Source organism: Mustela lutreola, chromosome 6, assembly GCF_030435805.1.
Source record: "Mustela lutreola isolate mMusLut2 chromosome 6, mMusLut2.pri, whole genome shotgun sequence".
In the NCBI taxonomy this organism is placed as follows: Eukaryota; Metazoa; Chordata; class Mammalia; order Carnivora; family Mustelidae; genus Mustela; species Mustela lutreola.
The window spans coordinates 99,266,941-99,279,830 of NC_081295.1; the positions used below are offsets into that span (position 1 = coordinate 99,266,941).

The 12,890-nt window shown below is 44.9% G+C and overlaps 1 protein-coding gene across 2 annotated transcripts in view; it reads left to right on the top strand.

Annotated features, from left to right (window-relative positions):
• Positions 1–345: 345 nt before the first annotated feature.
• PAQR8 (progestin and adipoQ receptor family member 8) overlaps positions 346–12,890 on the top strand; it is a 42,520-nt gene continuing 29,975 nt past the window's right edge. The window contains exon 1 of one of the 2 annotated variants that reach the window (XM_059178244.1): positions 346–511. The gene's annotated coding sequence lies outside the window, so the exon portion shown is untranslated. The remainder of the gene's footprint in view (positions 512–12,890) is intronic. The other variant, XM_059178241.1, reaches the window with a different exon arrangement.

Sequence of the window (12,890 nt, forward strand, 5' to 3'; positions counted from 1 at the left end):
GCAGATGCGTGTGGTTCGGAGGCCAGAATTTGAGTCGGTCCTGAGATCAAAGATGAAGTTTGCTGTTGTTGCCGCCGTTCCCCTCCTCCAGAAACACGTCGAAAAAGCAAAAAGCAAAAAAAAACTCGGAAACGGCCCCCTGGAGTGGGTTCTTCGAACAGACAGGACAGTAATGAACGTGTCTCTCTCTCTCCAGCTCTCGGGCCTTCCCGGCTGAAAGGGGGCTGCGTGGGTCTGACCCGGGTGGAAGGAAGAGGTGTCACTCAACTTCCTCGGCGAGGCGGCACCGAGGGCGCGGTGGGCTCGCGGGTCGGCGCATCCCGCCTCCGGCCGGGAAGGGGCGGAGCCGGGCGGTGCCCGCCCCCCGGCGGTCCCCTCCCCCGGGCCGCTCCCCTGTGCAGTGCCCGCCGCAGTCACAGCCGCCTGCGGAAAGCTGGTAGCTGGGGACCCGAGCCGGAGTGCGGCCAGGCTGGGTTGGGTTGTCTCGCAGGCTCAGCCGCCGCCCCTGCCGGTGAGTCGGGGGCTCCTAGCCGGCGGGCGAGCGGGGGGAGGGGAGGTCAGGACCGCGCCGTTGGGGAGCCCCGGGGCTCGAGCGCGGGTGCCGGGGGGTATGTCAGCACAGAGGGCTTGGGGAGCCCCAGACCCCGAGCTCCGAGGGTGTCCAGAATCGGGATGTTGAGGAACCCGAGGCCGTGGACCAGGGTCAGTGCTCCAGTGTTGGGGAGTCGCAGAGCTCGAGCCCTGAGAGTCAGGCGGCAGGTCAGGATTCAGACGTTGGGGACTCCCGGAGCCCGAGCCTGGAGGACTGAGGGGTCAGGACCGCAACGTTGGAGAGGTTCGCTGCCGGAACGAGGGTGTCCTGTCGGCATTCCTGGGGCGCCCTCCGCAGGGCGGAGGGGAACTGAAGGCGGGAGCGGAGTGTGAAGGGGAAGAAGCCAGAGGCGGGCGGGGCGGGAGGGGAGCCCGGGAAAGGGTCGGGGGTTGGCGAGGCTTGTGCCTTTTTGGGGGAAGGATGGAGGGGCCTCTCCTGGAGGGGGCGCGGGAAACGGAGTTGTGCGGCAAGCCGGGGATACGTTGTGCGGCATAGGGAGTCGGAGGGATGGAAGGCCGCGGCAGGGGACCCGGGGGGGGGGGCTGGGGTCAGGGGTGAGGGAGCAGGGACTCGCGGAACGTCTTGGCCTAGGGGACGCACACTCTCCTTGGAATGGGGTCATGGAAACCTCGAGAGGGCATGCTTTCCGGAGAGCAAGACCAGGCCACCACAGACCGGGGGCGGGAGGGACCTAGGGAGGGGCGCGCCTCGCTGACCGGCGCGGGGACCTGAAGGCAGCGAGGGCACCGCAGCTTCCAGTGCATCTGTGGGCCCTGGAGCACAGACCGACGGGGGCAGATCCGCGGGCCCGGACGGGGTTTTTAATGCTTCGCCTATTTCTAAGCTGGGTTAGAAGTGATTTTGCCCCGGGACCTATTGAGAACAGTCTGGGCTTAAAAGAGTAAAAAGAGTGAGATTGCAAATGTGCGGAGAAGCTCTACCTGTGTGTGTACCTTAGACACAACTCATAATAAAGGTGTATTTAATTCTTAGACCCACTTGTGTTACTTGCTCCCCACTCTCCTATACAGTGAGGAGCTGTTTCTGAGTAAAAACTGGAGGAAAATCAGCAAGAGGAGGGGCGTGCACGCACGCTCACACGGACACACAGCACCCACAAAGGCACTGCATTCCACAGCCGAGTAAACAGGAGAACTAGTGTACAGTTTTGGTTTGTGTTGGTATGGACTTCCTTTACTGAAGTTAATAGGAAGTTGCCTGCATGGAAGGTGGACGGCCTTTGACTACCCTCTTAAGATATTCACAGCCGGTACCCACCCCTCTGCTGCTACACCCTTGACCAGGTCCCTGGCAGGACACTAGTTTGCTTCGTGCCTCAGTGAATGAGTAGCCAAATGCATGTCTAAAGATAAACAAATGACCAGTTCATTTTCTGTTTTTTTTGTTTGTTTTTTGTTTTTGCCCCTATTGTTTATTTTGGGTATCCAGCTCCCTTCAACTAGTTAAATAATATGACATTGTATATTAACTTATCCATATGGTTAATTTTGTATGGTAATTAGTTTAATTATTCCATATAAGTTAATTTAGGACTACCCGGGGCTCCAGGAATCCTACTGAGTGGATTTCTCCCCTGGAAGTTTCCTGGGCTTTGAAGGGCAGGGGAAGAGAGATGATCCCCACTCCTTTCCTTCTCTGCTGTAGATATAGGTCGGTATTCTGACACACACACTGAGATTTAAGCTTCCTGGGAGGACCAAGAACTATTTTGGCATCTAGCTTATTTTGGGCCTCTTTTTTTTTTTTTTTCCTTCATGAAAAGGAAATCTCTTCAATAATTATTGCAAATTAACGAAAACAGATTTATTCATTTTGCAAGTATCATTTCAGGACATGCTTTTGTTTCATTAAGGGGGTGGTCAGAACTTTGCACCAAAATCTGCATTATCATTATTGCACAGCATATTTATTTACTTAGCCACAGCTAGCTGATTCTTTCAATTCTTTATCCAAATGTTAAAATAAATATGTCTGTATTTATACATTCAAATGAGTATTTCTCCCCTTCAGAAGACTCATCTTGGCACGCTGTGGACTGATTTTAGTGATGCTGTCATTGCTGAGCATAATTTTGGAGCTCCTGCCTTGGAGTTACCTTCAGAGTTTGTAACACATTTATTGAATTGCCTCTGTGATGGCAAACCTCCCTCAGTTGGGAAACAGCCAAATACCAAGTGGGATCAACTCTGGTTTTTGAGGTGAGGAATTGAGGTTGTAATAGGAAGTATGCCCATTAAAGTAATGGAAGTCCTCTTGAAGGACTGGCAGTTTTAAGAGGGGCATCAAGTACAGATATGCAAATGTGTTTAGGACTGGAAAGTAATTGCTTTGAAGTACAGCCCTTATTTGGGTGAATGTGCTCTCCTGTGCATGTAAAAAAGTTGGTTCCATCATCTGTTGTTATACCTCATGGCCTACTGGGCTGGAGAAAATAAGCCTTTCTTCTCTCTTTCAAGGTACTGTTTCCCAGGCAGATTCCATCACTGTGCATTTTTATAGAAGACAAAACAAACAGAAAGATTTGTTTTCTCACCAAAAAAAGGTACCCAGGAAATCACCTACCCTACATATAGTTAATGCCTGGTACTTGAGTTTTTATGTGAAAGATCTCTATAGAAGGAAGGGGAAGAGAGTGAGTTCTGCAAACGTGTTTCAGTTTTGGGATTCCATGGCATACAGTGTGAAAAATTAACATATCCTTTTTCCATTTTTTCCCCTAAATTACCAATTTTTTTTAAGGTTATATAACACGAGCTTCATATACCCAGAGCTTGGATCTTGATCTAGCTGTGATCTTGGGCAAGTGATTTCATCTCTTTCAGACTCAGTTTTCTTACCTTAAAATGAAGATGCTAATGAGTGTGCCCCCCACGAGGTTGCGATGAGATTTCTGCATGTAAAACACTGAATCCAGTGTCTGACACAAGTGCTCCAAAGAGTCTAGCTATTTTTGTTATTAATACTGTTTATTGATAGTATTTTTTCGGCGGGGGGATTTTATTTATTTATTTGACAGAGACACAGCGAGAGAGGGCATACAAGCTGGGGGAGTAGGAGAGGGAGAAGTAGGCTTCCCACTGAGCAGGAAGCCGGATATGGGACTGAATCCCAGAACCCTGGGATCATGACCTGAGCCTAAGGCAGATGCATAATGACTGAGCCATCCAGGTGTCCCTGTTTATTAATAGTTTTATATTAAAATACCTTTGAAGGGGTACCTGGGTGGCTCAGTGGGTTAAAGCCTCTGCCTTTGGCTCAGGTCATGATCCCAGGGTCCTGGGATTGAGCCCCACATCGGGCTCTCTGCTCAGCAGGGAGCCTGCTTCCTCCTCTCTGCCTGCCTCACTGCCTACTTGTGATCTCTGTCTGTCAAATAAATAAATAAAATCTGTTAAAAAATAAATAAATAAAATACCTTTGAAGCCATGTATGAATTTACTATTTCCAAGATAATGATATTTCCTCTGCTGAGCTTTGCAAATGAATACGTGAATGGGAACATTTTGTTTTTACTCTCCTAGCTTCTCAGGAATTTTTGAAGTGACCTTAAAAAGCAACTATTGCTAGCTGTTTTATTTTGAATTTAGTTTTTTTTTTAATGAACATTCTTATTTTTATTGTATATTAGGTATAACAGTTTGATGAAAATCTAAAGGAAAAAACTTTAAAACTCCTATAATTTTTTTCCTTGATCAGTCAAATACTATTCTAATATAATAGCTACCGTTCTCTTGGCATGTACTGAAAAGGATGATTCTGGTGCACGTTTGTTTTACTTAAACTCGAATTTCGATCTGCTTTGTTAAATGAAGAATAACTTGGCACTAAGCTCTCGGCTCTTTCATAAATATTGACATTAACTTTTTTTCCGATTCTATGATTTTTGTTGTAATACAAATTAGGGAGATGTAAAATGTGCAAAAAGAATTTTACCTTAGTTTTAATCAATCAAATAGCTAGGGGTTGCTGTGAAATAGATGTTTGGTAAAATGTTTAGTGAGTTCTCTGTTTTAGGCAGGTGTGTGCAGGAGACAGGTAGAAGCAGACTTGTCCTCCACAAGAGTTCACATAAGATGCTCCCTTAGGACTATGCAGTGGCAAAAGTTTTTTCTTCTCACGGCTTATGGGACTAAGGAGTCGTGTGGATTTCACTACCTGTTATTTTCCCTCAATTTCTTGGAGAAGACTAAATATATGGATCTCTTAATAGTGTTCATATTTTTGAGGTAGATTAGCTCTTGGAATGAGCTCCTGCTATGCAGTCATATGCCGTGAAAGGAGATAATGCCTATAAAAATACTAAGTGAGTTGTGATATATAACTATAGCATAAGGTGGTATTACTGTTATACAGGACTTTCCTAGCATATTCTGATTTTCACCTCCATAGTAGTGTTTGGTTCCAACTCTCTCTTCTAAGTAATTGTTAATGTACCTATAAAGTACCAGGAAACAAGACAGCCTGGTGATGGTTTAGACTAGAGTAGTAATCCCCTCCTCTGCTCCCTACATCCGATAATGTCTGGAAACATTTTTTATTATCACAGCTGGAGAGGAGAGGGATGTTAAGGCATGTAATGGGCAGAGGCCAGAGATGCTCCTAAGCATAATGTAATGCCAAGGACAGCTCCCTAAACAAAGAATGACCAACTGAAATGTCAGTAGTTCTGAGAAACTCTGGACTGGAGCATGGGATCTGGAGTGGGCATCAACCTGCGTTAGCATCCTGGCATATCCCTGGGTAATTTCCTTAAACCTGAGATTTTGTATAACTAGTGCCTGAAGAGATATTGTGGAATTAAATGAGATAATGTATAGAAATGCTTAGTGCACAGAAGGTGCTCGGTAAATTATAACTTTTACTATTATGTCTGGTTAGTAAATCCAGGACTAGGCTTCAAACGGACAGCTTTGGTCATTTAACTCATTGTAGACAGAACCAATCCAGGCCCTGATCCCATCCATCTGTGTCTGAGAGTAGGGCAGTGACAGGGTAGGGCAGAGACACCTCGGGCCCTCAGGGTTCCTTCTGCATTCTGGCCCAGGCTCTGCCCTGGTTCTGCTAGGTAGCCAAGTATAGGCTGAAGATGACTCCAGCCAGGTGAACAGAACAGTCAATCCCCCCACACTTCTCTGGTGTAGAGGAATCATGAGCTGTGTGGGTGGAGGCCCTTACGGTTTCATCTAGACCATCTCATCTAGGCTAACCTGGGAAGGAGATAGCCAGGCTGGGAAGCTCCTTCCAACTGAGCTAATCTCCAGGATCTCCTCAGGCCCTTGTCTGTGTCAGGGTCAGAGCTTTCTCTGCTGTGTTAACAGGCTATCAGCAAGGTCTGGCAGTTTCCCTTTTTCTTTTTCTTAGCCCCTCCTACTCCAGCAACTTCTTTAGGGATCCCTTTACTTTTTAATTTAAAGAAAGGTCCAGATCCACTTCAGTTTTTTACTCTGCATGGGGTTACCAGCCATCTGGGAGAAGATAGGAGACCTCCCATAAAACCCAGGCTCTGCTTTGATCTTCCTGTCTTTCTGTGTTTACCTTTTTTTGCACTGGAGCCACTCAGTGAGTAATCCACTCAGGGTAAGCCACAGAATTTCAGCATGGTGGGGGTGGGGCAGCCATTCTGGGGGCAGAGAGTGTTTAGCAGACCAGGATGTAAATATCACAGTGGGTTTTTTTGTTTGTTTGTTTGTTTGTTTTGGCTGTGAACTAGAAACTGGGGCACTCTTAAGAATGCTGATGCCTCAGCCCCACCACAAAACCATTGATTCAGAATTTTTTTTAAGATTATTTATTTGATAGAGATTGACACGGTGAGAGAGGGAACACAAGCTGGGGAAGTGTGAGAGGGAGAAGCAGGCTTCCCTCTAAGCAGGGAGCCTCATGCAGGGCTCCATCCCAGGACCCTGGGATCATGACCTGAGCTGAAGGCAGATGCCCAAACTGAGCCACCCAGGCACCCCTGCTTCCAAATTTTAATGGGTAGGGTGCAGGCATCAGATTTTTAAAATTACTCTGATGCCTAGTGAGAATTGAAATTTAGGACCATGCCTTGTGAAATTAATGACCTGCATTAAGAGGAAGGAAGGAAGAAAGGAGAAAGGAAGGAGGAAGGAAGGAAGGAAGGAATGGAGGGAGACTGATTACTTTGTAAACAAAGTAACGTAAGAATTATTTTGCTAAGTTTTTGTTTTAGTGATCACTGTGTGCCTGGTTTGCAATAAAATGCATTTCTTTTAATGCATTGCAGTCAAAGAGTTTGAAAAACATTGTTTTAGAGCTTTAGAGGTATTTAATTAATATCGACAAATTCACCTCTTTCCACATTCCTTTGAGCATCTGCTGGACAGATTTCGAAGTGCTTTTATTTTCCTCGTCAAATACAACTTGCATTCATCCTCTGGAGGCCTAGAGAACAGATATCATCATACTGATTTAAAAAAATTTTTTTTTACAGATGACGGGAACTTGGGGGTTGGTGAGGGTAAGGCATTTGTCAAAGTCACAATGAGACAGTGTCAAAAACAGGGACTCAAACAGGGGTTTCTGATGACTGCTACACGGCTCGGTCCACCACATCTTTCTGCTTCTTCTGATTAGCAGACCCTACAAGAAAGAATTACAACTAGAGCATGAGTCTGGCTTCAGCGTTGTAAAAATAATAACTGTTGATCGAGCACTTGTTAGTGTCGGGGAAGTGTGTGTCAACTTCATTTAATTCTCAGGACAATCCTGTGAGATAGGAACTATGATGAGCCCTATTGTACAGATGAGGAGACAGGCTGTGACTTGCCCAAGAAGCGGAGCTGGGCCCACATTCTTTATGGGAGCTCTTTATTGCCCCAGTACTGGTTTGTTGCCATTTCTCTAACATCTAGATTCCTGCATCTAGGAGACAGTTTAAATAACAGGGAAATGGCCTTATGTCTTAATATGCTCCGGTTGCCATAACAAAATGCCACAGGCTAGGTGGCTTAAACAACAGAAGTGTATTTCTCACATTTCTGGAGACTAGGAAGTTCAAGATCAAGGTGCCAATAGATTCAGTTCTTGGTGAGGGCCACTTTCCTGGTTTACAGATGGCTGCCTTCTTGTGTCTTCCCATGGCAGAGGAGGGTGGAGGGGACAGAGGGGAGGGCAACAGAGCAAGAGCTCTTTTCCTCTTCTTAAAAGGACACTCCTCTCATCATGGAGACCCAGTGGTAATGATCTCATCTATACCTACTTACTTCTCAAAGGCCCCACGTTCAAATATCAAGTCATCACAGGAGAGGTTAGGGCTTCAACATAAGAATTTAGATAATGGGGCACCCGGGTGGCTCAGTGGGTTAAGCCTCTGCCTCCTGCTCAGGTCACGATCTCGATTCTGGGATCGAGCCCCGAATTGGGCTCTATGCTCAGCAGGGAGCCTGCTTCCCTCTCTCTCTCTGCCTGCCTCTCTACCTACTTGTGATCTCTGTCTGTCAAATAAATAAACTCTTTTAAATAAATAAATAAATAATTTAAGTTAGGGCTTCAAAACAAACTCTCAGTCTAGGTCTTGTAGCTTCCACTCAGCTTTCCTGTTGTATGTGGCTAGAAGGCCTTCTCTGCTGCCTGATCTACTTTATGCTTCCTTATTCAGGCTGTTTATGATGCTCCGTGCCATGAATTGCTGAAATACATGATGGGGCTTTGGTAGTCCTGCCTGAGAAGGAACCTGAACACTAACGCTGCGGAGTGAGATCTTGATGGATTTCTCAGTGGTGTGGGAACAAAAAGATACCTTGTTCATGCATGCCCTCATTCATTCATTCGTTCATCAGATATTACAGACTCATTCATTCATTCACTTGTCAAATATTATGGAGGATACGGCTCGCAGGTAAGTTTTAGAGATGACAATCCCTTTTAAAAATTGGGGGAAGTATTTATCATGGTTTTCTAATACCTGTACACAGGGCTAAAATGGCCAGACCAAAGCAAAGTTCAGGCCAAGGGTAAATAGGAGGGGGCTAGTTGGTTATCTACTGACAAGTTTAGAGTAGAAGAATTAGACTTCACGTTCTCCCACATGATGTTCAGAAACCACACTTCCGCAGAAGTGGTGAACCTCTGCTCTCTGTCGTAAATCAACTGGGTTGGATGATCAGGTTGAGTTAAGCCTGGGGCTTAAGGAAAACCTACCTGCATGTCTGGGAGGGGACAAGCTTCCAAGCCATCTAGATAGTCAGTAAACTATTAATATTTTCTATGTGAAGAGATTTCAATACTATATCAGAATAGTATTTGTTGAATGAATGAATTAATAATAATTATGATGAATGTTAATGTAAAACAGAGGTAATGGGAGACTTCAAAATTTTGAGAGAAATACACCCAGAGAAGTACCAAAGGGAGAGAATTCATCCTCCAGGCTGAGCTGACATTTTAACTTTAACCAATTCCCAGTTCCTAGGATTTGAAGATCAAAGCAAAGGTTACTGATTTTTAAAGTTACTGTTGGCCTTGAGAGGTAGCTAGCATTAAGGGCCATGACATTTATCCTTCTAGGGTGATGCAGTCCAAGATTAAGAAAAGCAAAGAAGAAAACATGTTTCTATTCTCAAGGAATTAAGAGTTTGTTGCTTTTCATCAGTAGCTTGAAACTCTGCATTTGCTTTATCCTTGACACCTGCTCTTTAGGTCTAAGAGAATACCCAAGAGGTTAAGGTAAGTCCGTAGGTGGGAAACCAGAGGAGGGCTATACCTACCCCAACCAATTAGAGATGGGATTAAAACATACGTGCTTTGCTAAATATGGTTTATAGATCATACTTCTGTGAGATATAAACCCTTTTTTGGTGAAAACCACCCTCTTTTAGACTCTGCAGGGGATTGGTAAAGAACTTTTAAAAAATGGATGAAAAAGGGAGGATGATGTAAAATCATTGTTGAAGTATAATGGCTCTTGAATTAGAAAATTTATATTCTCTGTGGTATACTTAAGTCTGTCCAAAGAACTCATTCCAAGAGTTCCATCTTAGCTTTTTTATTCCCGGACTTAAGCAAAATAAAGGCACTGGTGTTATTCTCTTGAGCTGCCAGGAACCCTGAACACTTCAGAATGTGGAATTAGTTTCACGCATATGCTGAGTTTGGAACTGGCTGCAGTACTAGAATGTCACCCACCCAGGTTCAGGTAAAGCTGCAGGAATGTCATTGAAACTGGGCAGCATTTCAGGTAGAAACTGACTTAGCAGGCCTTGGCTTGGTGAAGGGTTCAGGTTCATTCATGAGCGGCTGTAGGTGTCTCTTGGGTTCTGTGGCCTTTTTTTCTTTCCCTTCCTTAAAGCATTCTTTTTTTTTTTAAAGATTTTATTTATTTGGCAGACAGAGATCACATGTGTAGGCAGAGAGAGAGAGGTGATGTGGGGCTCGATCCCAGAACCCTGGGATCATGACCTGAGCCGAAGGGAGAGGCTTTAACCAACTGAGCCACCCAGGCGCCCCTCCTTAAAGCATTCTGAATGATGACTTGTTTATGGCTTAAGTCTCTGGATGGAATGCCACCTTGTGAGTTGCAGCTGTCAGGGTCCTTGACACCTTTCAGTCTCAGTTAAGATGGTAATATTTTAGATCTCTGCAGCTGGAGGGTCATTCTGATAGAGGAGCCCTTGGAAGGATGAGGGAGAAAAAGGAAACAGACGTTCTTGTGGGGAGTAGGTGGAATCATGCCTGAGCAGCAGAGGTGGGATTCAAATTGGAAATATGTCAGTTCATGTGTGGGGATTTTTTTTGACTGCGCAGTAAGTGCCTAACGCTGTCCAAGTTACTTTGAGGGATTCAGGAGAAACATAAAGCAGGCTTCTGCTTAAGGAGCTTACACTGCATTTGGAACATCAATTTTTTCTCTTATGAAGAAGAAAGGAAACTTTGAACTGCTTATAGTTATGGGCAGGGCTGTAAAGCACTGGTAGGGAAGGGGGTTCCACTCGGTTTAGCAGAGGTCAGTCACCATGATCTCTTAAAGTCAGCATAATTCAGGAGAAAAAACCCGAGTGAGATCTGGAAGGGGGTATCATTTAGGTCAAGAGGTGGGTATTTCTAATGGGAGAAACAGCTTAAGCAATAGCACAGGGGCAACAATCGGAATGGTACCTGTATGTGGTGCACATAAGGCCCCAACGAAATCACTTTCTTCTGCTTCATTTTTCCTCCCCTCACATGACACTGCTTCCTATCCTACGAGCTTAGCTACATGCTTAGCTATTTACACTCTGTCTTCTGCACTGGGTCCCAGTGGTCAGCCGTGTGAGGAATACATAGGGCAGGATTGCAGACCTAGATGCCTTTTTGTTGCTGGGTGTTTGGAGAGAGGAAAATATTTTTCAAGGGCCTAGTCCATGCTTGGCACTCGTTCAACAGTGTTGTTAGAGATACAGACGTGATCAAGACCCTTGCTTTCAGGTAACATCTATTCTCTCTGGGTGGGGGAGACAGACAATAAACAAATAAATCAGGAAATACATACTTTGAGGTAGTGAAAAATGTTTTGAAGAAAAATAACTCAGGATAAGGGGAAAGAGCATGCTGGTTTTAGGTAAGATTAAGAATAAGATAAAGATTTCCAATTGGCTCTAAACTTCCCAGAGAAGCCTAGCTTGCCACTACTGATCGTTACTGAAGTCTTTGCTGATGGGATTCTGGCTTTATCATTTGTAGTCATCTCATCCATTGACTCTCTACCATATACATATATAGGGTGGACACTCAGCAGGCATTTCACAGTAGTAATAGGAATGGCCTGCTAGACTTGAATTGGACCACATTTTTCTCCTTTTTAACCCTTTGTAATTTTTTTTTTTTAAAAGATATGGTCACAAAATATGGAAGGAGAAGAGGGAATCACACAGGCGAGGACATGTAGGTATTGGTGACAGAAACATAGTTACCTATACATCAGGAGATTGAAGGCAGCTGCATTAAAATTTTATCAAATGAAAGAGAAAATATTAAACTATAATTATGTGGTTTCAGTATGTCTTATGGCCTGGGGGAACCACTGGGTCTAAACATGAACCAAATTCCCAAGGAGGTAATAACAGTACACCCATGCATACACACAAGGATAGAGAGACCTCACGTAGCTCCTAGGAACAGGAATTACCATGTGCCAGGCATTGTGCAATGTAGTTTATTTACGTTATCTCTAATCCCTAACACAGCCCTGGAAGGAAGATGATCCCAGTTTACAAAGGACAAGACAAAGATGAAATAGCTAGCCCAAGGCCATTACAGTTAGTGTCAGAGCTGGCTGATTCCTTGTTTGTGAGAAGGCATGGAGCGGATGAGTGTGAGTTAAGTAAGGACTCCCTTAGGTTGGTGAAAATCCAGGGTGGATTTTTCTGTCCATCCAGCTCATTGCCCTATCTAGGGGATTCCAGGAGTTGGGAGTTTCTGAAACTGACTCTGAAAGTATACATGCAGTTTCCTGAACCTATTGGAGGCACAGACTGGTGGCAGGGGCTGGGAGGTGGGGGAGGGGGCATTTTTTCATTATCTCCTGTGCCTGCAAAACTGCATATATGTGTGCTGCTCAGGCCATTAAAGCTGGGAAGTGCTTTGCTTTGGACTGTGATGGCGACTCAGTTTGGAGCCATTCACCAGTTCATCAAAAGCTGACTCAGACCCTGACTTGTGTCTAACTAAAAAGATGAGGGATAATGAATACTTATTGGACTTGGTTGATTTAGTAAACTTTCAAAACATAGAGATTGAATAATAATTAATTTAAAACAGGTTTGATGGTGAAAAGGCTAGGCAGTAACGGATGAGTTGACGATGAAGTACCGGGCTTGTCTGGCTTCCCCCTCCCCCACTGCTGGCCCCAGGACCCATCTGTGTCTCTAGACAGGTAGGCTGCTATCCTCATGCCCCTTTGACCTAGCAAGTGTGCCGTCAAGACCCTGTCTGATCTCTAACATTACATTTATTGAGCACATCATATTGTGTGCTAGCAGCTTTATACATATTATCTTCTTTTTCTCTCTCAAACTTCCTTTTATAGAACTATTTCAAAAAGATGGAGGGTGCACAGAACAGTATCATAAACCCCCATGTACCCATCCCCTGACATCAACAAATACAAACTTATGGCCAACTTCTTCGTAAATATACCTGACCTCCAAATGATTTTTTAACGAAATTTTTTTTAAAGATTTTATTTATTTATCAGAGAGGGGTGGGAGAGAGCGAGCACAGGCAGACAGAATGGCAGGCAGAGGCAGAGGGAGAAGCAGGCTCCCTGCCGAGCAAGGCC